Below are 7,027 nucleotides of genomic sequence, written 5' to 3'. Positions count from 1 at the left end.
ATCTCAATATAGGCTGCAGATGCTCCTTTTATCTTTGTCACTGCCAACACTAGGAATAATATATTTTTCTGAATTCCTGTAAATGTGGAGATTCCCAGAAGTATGAAGAGGAACCGATCAACAGGAAGGACTGAACTGCAATTATTGCTGTCACTTGCTAATGCTCCCCCCACATCTATCTCAGCATCCATTAGTGATGGAAGAAGGCACGGCTTAAACATTTCACCCTGCATTTGTTGCATGCAGCACTGTTTCTCTTCCTCTGCTGTTATTCATCTTGGCGTCTACTTGTGGTGAAATTATGTAACTTATGTCACCTTTACGTTCTTCTACCCCATCCATTTTGATGCAAAGGAAACACAATGTCAATGGGGGAGATATTCCTTGTGGACCAAAATCAACAACAGTGAATACTGATCATATTTGCTGGATTGATTACTATCACAGAATGAGCGAAGGTCGGCAATTGTGAGCCCTGTTTTGTTTTGTTTTTTGTTTTTTTTAATTCCCTGGCATCTCTACCTGGCTACATCCAAGAGAGGTGAGGCAGTAAGTTCCCCTGCAGTGGATGAACTGGGACCAAATGCCAACATTTTCCTCTTCTCCCAGAATGCCACCATCTACAGTTATTCCACCAGGTGGAGAAAGAGAGAGAGAGAGAGAGAGAGAGAGAGAGAGAGAGAGAGAGAGAGAGAGAGAGAGAGAGAGAGAGAATCTTCCCACTCTCAGGACTGGGACTAATAACTCTTGAGCCAGAAGTTCCCCAATGCTAGTCTAGAGAGACAAATGTTGTTGTGTAGTCGTTTAGTCGTGTCCGACTCTTCGGGACCCCATGGACCAGAGCCAGAGCATGCCAGGCACTCCTGTCTTCCACTGCCTCCCGCAGATTGGTAAAACACATGTTTGTAGCTTTGAGGACACTGTCCAACCATCTTGTCCTCTGTCGTCCCCTTCTCCTTGTGCCCTCTATCTTTCCCAACATCAGGGTCTTTTCCAGGGAGTCTTCTCTTCTCATGAGGTGGCCAAAGTCTTGGAGCCTCAGCTTCAGGATCTCTCCTTCCAGTGAGCACTCAGGGCTGATTTCCTTCAGAATGGATAGGTTTGATCTTCTTGCAGTCCATGGGACTCTCAAGAGTCTCCTCCAGCACCACAATTCAAAAGCATCAATTCTTCGGCGATCAGCCTGCTTTATGGTCCAGCTCTCACTTCCATACATCACTACTGGGAAAACCATAGCTTTAACTATATGGACCTTTGACGGCAAGGTGATGTCTCTGCTTTTTAAGATGCTTTCTAGGTTTGTCATTGCTTTTCTCCCAAGAAGCAGGCGTCTTTTAATTTTGTGACTGCTGTCACCATCTGCAGTGGTCATGGAACCCAAGAAAGTAAAATCTCTCACTGCCTCCATTTCTTCCCCTTCTATTTGCCAGGAGGTGATGGGACCAGTGGCCATGATCTTGGTGTTTTTTTTATGTTGAGCTTCAGACCATATTTTGCGCTCTCCTCTTTCACCCTCATTAAAAGGTTCTTTATTTCCTCCTCACTTTCTGCCATCAAGGTTTTGTCATCTGCATATCTGAGGTTGTTGGTATTTCTTCCGGCAATCTTAATTCCGGCTTGGGATTCTGCCAGTCGTGACAAATAGTATGACCTTACATATGGCAGATCCTATTTCTCTTTTAGAAAGTCATATCCCCTACAATACAGTTCAGCATGCTTGTTCACTGGGTTAAATTTGTACTACAGACATACAGGCATATTTTCAAACAGACATACAGACTACAGCCAAATTTTCACTCAAGAGGGGGGATGGATGTTGGATAATAGAAAATAGAAAAAAAGGTATGGAAATTGTTAATGTCGATTTGGTCATCCTGTGCTTGGAACAGACACCAGCCCAGTGAATGAAATCAGTAGTCATTGTTTGTTTGTTTTCAGCCTGCATCATTTATTACACCCTCCCACATTTGCTTAGTGTTTCCTTTGTATCGAAATTAATAGGGTGAGATAACATAATGGCAATGCAATTTGAATTAGTTACATACTGCATAAGTTACACGATTTAGACAAAACAATGCAATTTTCTGGCCGAAGACGAACTGCAGCAGTATGGAAACAGTGCTGCACATGTGAGGAACAGAATATAATGCCTTCTTACATTCCTACTCAAGACAAACCTTGTTTTGTATCCTAATGCAAATATGGCGAGACAACTCCTCGGACGTGCAAATCACCCTTACCTCTCAATAGACTGGCAGATTACAATAAGGACAGCAAACCAATCATCAAATGTGACTTCTCAAGCCAAGTCCAATCTGATCTCAATTCTTTCTTAGCCAAACACAATCTGCAGACATTAAGTAGGAGTATTGACTTCCTGTCTTAGCTTCTAAAAGCAATAGCCATAGGACAAGGTGTTGAGTTAAGGCCATTCTTTGGGGTAAAATAACTGAAACTGAAAAGTGATGATTTCTTATCAACCCCTCCCTCCAAAGCTATGTATTTAAAAGTTTGTCATCCTCTGCTATTAGTTGATCGGCACAGTTTTTGACCACTATCCCCAGCACACCATCTGGACCAGCTGCTTTACTGGGATTCACTGCCCTCAATGCAGCTTTCACTTGATGGTCATATAGAATGAATGGCTGAGAATTTATAGGCTGGCAGGCCGGAGCTACTATACCTGATCTTTTAACCTCATAGCGGGCGAAGAAGATATTCAGCTCCTCTGCTAATGAGTCATCAGCCTTAACTGTGTTCCTCATATTGCCCTTATAGTTGGTTAGGTGCTGCAGTCCCTGCCACACTTTCATGTTGTTGTCAGCTAAGCAGTTCTCCACTTTAAGCTTGTATTGTTGTTTTGCCTCCTTAATGCCTTTCCTGAGCTTTGTTCTTGCCCCTCTGTATATATCTATGTTCCCTGGCTTAAAGGCAGAGTCCCTGGCTTTCAAGAGCGACCTTACTTCAGCAGTCATCCAGGGTTTACAAGATCTCTACGAATCAGTGTGGGAGCTTGATTGCCCTCCTCCCCCCTCCCCATCCCTTTTTTGTTTTGTTTCATGTCCCTTAGATTGATAGTTTGTGGATAGGGACTGACTACAGCCTCTTTTGGCTCAAGCACAGGATGAAAATGCTTTTAATTACTAATTTCACTGAACAATGGACCTTTCCTTGACGCAGCGGCATTTAACAGCACAATCCTGTGCATATTTGCTTGGGAGTACGCCACACTGTGTTGAATGGTGCTTATTCACAAGTACTTGTACATAGAATTGCAGCTTAAAACGGAAAAGGTTTTCTCATTGCTTTTCAGTATTCTTCCTAGGAACTGATGGTTGCATCACCATGTTTAATAATCCATTTCCCCCGCTTTATAGCAATTACCTCTGTTATAATTTTGTTAACAGCAATATTGTCTAGGATGGGGTCTATCGGGAGGGGGGGAAATATGATGGGTAAAATAAATGCCTGCGCAGGGCCTTGAAAAGCTTTTAAAAGCCTACAGCAAGGATTGCAAAATCAATGATGAGCATCAAAAGGAAGAATGCAGCATGTGCAAGGGGAGCTCACTGCAGAAATCAGATTCATTGCGCATCTGTAACTGCCTGTGAACAGATCTTGGGAAGGAGCCAAGTAGCATCCACAAATTGTGATTTTATTAGTGCAGATTACGACTCATAGACCAGGGACTTTATATTCACTCAAGGAAGATCGGCCAGCTCTAGTTAGACTGATAACTCCCTCTGAGACTTCTTTATCTTGTTCTCCAAAACTGTAAGGAAAATAGGTGTAGCCTGAGCTCGACTCTGTAATAAATTGCTACTCTCCCGGCCACCACCTTTCCTGCAAGATATGACCACCAAGAGAGACCTTTCATCTAATTTACACAAAAGCAGCATGGCTGGTGCACACTGGGATTGGTGGGGCGGAAGCCATGGCGGCCAACAGTAGATGGAGCCAGAAGCAATGCAAGGCAGAGTTACTGTAATTCTAGCTTTGTTCCTATCCTCTCTTTGTTGAGTTCTAAACACTGAGACAAAGGAGGAGGAAGCTGGCAGCCAGGGCCACCCCCTAGACTGGGTGTAAGTAAGAAGAAAGACAGCTGGGGGCTGGCTGGGGGCAGAGCCTCATTTATCCTGATAGACCAACCTCCAGGGCACTCAAGCAAATGTTGCTGCTATTCACATTGTATTACCTTAGTCTGAGCACATGAAAATCCAGGTCCTAAAAAAAACAAAATAGAAATAGAAAGCAATATGTCAAGTACAAGTGATAGTTTTACATTTTATTCTTACTGTGATGCTCATCTGCCCTTCCCAGTGGTGGGAATGTGAAGTTGGATTGCTGGCCCATCTTTTCGCACGATGCATTTGGGAAGTATATTCTTAGGCCTATACTTTTGATCACTTTATTCATTTATTTTTTAACTGAGTCTTAATTGAGTTAGTAAACTGAACTTTCCAACAATAACAGGGGTAAAACGATGAAATGTGACCCTCATTCTGTTCACAGTAAGATGCCTGTGGTTTTCTACATGTGCCATTCATGTTCAGTTTCTGCATAATCCAGTGGCCAGGCTGCTCACAAGCTAGTGGCAACATGTTACCCTTCTGCTGAGGGAGCGACACTGGTTTCCAATTTACTACCGAGGAAGGTTCAATGGCCTTGTGTTCAAATTCTCATTTCTGGGCATGGAGGCAATGCATCTGAGATCTTTCATGCGCACAGCATTCACTTGATCACTAAGCTATCGTGCTTCCCTGAGGATCATACCCCTAAGACTTCTCACTTGCCCAGGTGGGAAGGGTGGCGATGAATCTTGCAGAGAGCACTGTCCCATCGCCAAGTGCTGAAGTAAAATTCATTGGCCAGTTGGATCAACTTCTGTACAGTGGTACCTCGGTTTACAAACACAATTGGTTCCGGAAGTCTGTACTTAACCTGAAGCGCACTTAACCTGAAGTGAACTTTCCCATTGAAAGTCATGGAAAGTGGATTAATCCGTTCCAGACAGGTCCACAGAGTACTCAACCTGAAGCGTACTTAACCCGAGGTATGAGCGTAAGTCCGTGTAAGTAAGTCCGTACTTAACCTGAAGCAAACTTTCCCATTGAAAGTAATGGAAAGTGGATTGATCCGTTCCAGGCAGGTCCTCAGAGTACTTAAACTGAAAATATTCAAACCGAGCTGTACTTAAACCGAGGTATGACTGTACATGGAATAAGAGGAGGCTCATTCTTGCCCTTTGCCTCAGGCAGCAAAATGTCTTGGTCTGCTTCTTGGTAGAAGGCGACATGATTTCCCATTTGTATGGGGAACTGTATTTGCATTTGTCACATGTAGCATTGCTTCCCTACCACTGCGCTATATCTGCTACCAACAAAAATGATGTTATAAATCTCGCCGGCCGCTGTGGTGAAAATATGTAACTTTTGCAATTTGCATGATTACTCAAATTGCATAAATGACACAAATTACATAGTCATTACGTTATTCCACCTCACTCATTTCAATGCAAAAAGGAACACAATGCAAATTGGGGAGTGGAGTTGCATTCAATTATGTGTCATTTGCAGAAAGAAATATCAAACCCATTCATCGGATTTATTTCCATTCTGGACTGGAAAAAGTGAACACCGCGATAATTTTCGTTCTTGTTCTCTTCAGAATTCTCCAACGTCCCTAGCTAGCCCTGAGGAGAAACAATTCTCTCCCCCTTCACGTACATTAGTCAATATTTCACCCAGAAGTCCCCAAATTACTAATCTGCATGCTCCAGTCAGTGATGTGAAAGGCAGATGGCAATTTTCATTTTGTAGAGATTAGTGTCTTGGCGAGGATGCTGATCCAAAGGCATTGTTTTCTCTGAGATAGGGAGGGGAAGGCATGCTACAATGTTTCCTTCTGCACACAGCAGAAGGGCTACTCTCCCCAAAGCCAAAGGAAACAAATGTTAAGATATGCAAATTTCAAAGCCAACACAAAGTAGAACCGCTCTTGAACTTAGAGAGTTCTAATTTGGCACACACTTCATACCCTAGCCATCTGTTACAGAGTACAGAGTTACAGCTAGAGATAGCTCCTATCTCTCTATCATCTATCTATCTATCTATCTATCATCTATCTATCTATCTATCTATCTATCTACTGGTATCTATCTATCTATCTATCTATCTATCATCTATCTATCTATCTACTGGTATCTATCTATCTATCTATCTATCTATCTATCTATCTATCTATCAATCTATCATCTATCTATCATCTATCTAAAATATTTCCAGACATGGAAATGCTTGCATCAAACTTTAAGGGGAGAAATTCAATTCAGTTTGCATTTCAACGCGAACACACAGACACACACACACACACCAGGAAACAAAGTGTGAAGCAAAACAGCTATCTTGCAAAACGGGCATTTCTCCAAATTTTACAATGAAGTTCTGCAACCAAATAACATGTACAAACATATCCAACCGTCCTCTCCTCCCTAGCAGCAGTTGCCTAGCACCTGTTGCTGTCACTCTTCCCCTTTCCCAACATTGCATTTCCTGGGGATTGTTTCCTAGGACCAATGAATCATAGAATCACAAAGTTGGAAGAGACCACAAGGGCCATCCAGTCCAACCCCCTGCCAAGCAGGAAACACCATCAAAGCATTATTGACATTTGCCTGTCAAGCCTCTGCTTAAAGGCCTCCAAAGAAGGAAACTCCACCACACTCCTTGGCAGCAAATTCCACTGCTGAACAGCTCTTACTGTCTGGAAGTTCTTCCTAATGTTTAGGTGGAATCTTCTTTCTTGTAGTTTGAATCCATTGCTCCGTGTCCGCTTCTCTGGGGCAGCAAAAAACAACCTTTCTCCCTCCTCTATATGGCATCCTTTAATATATTTGAACATGGCTATCACATCCCCCCTTAACCTTCTCTTCTCCAGGCTAAACATACCCAGCTCCCTAAGCCGTTCCTCATACGGCATCATTTTCAGGCCTTTGACCATTTTGGTTGCCCTCCTCTGGACACGTTCC

This window comes from Zootoca vivipara, chromosome 14 (assembly GCF_965207765.1).
Source record: "Zootoca vivipara chromosome 14, rZooViv2.hap1.1, whole genome shotgun sequence".
In the NCBI taxonomy this organism is placed as follows: domain Eukaryota; kingdom Metazoa; phylum Chordata; class Lepidosauria; order Squamata; family Lacertidae; genus Zootoca; species Zootoca vivipara.
This window is presented reverse-complemented; position numbering follows the sequence as displayed.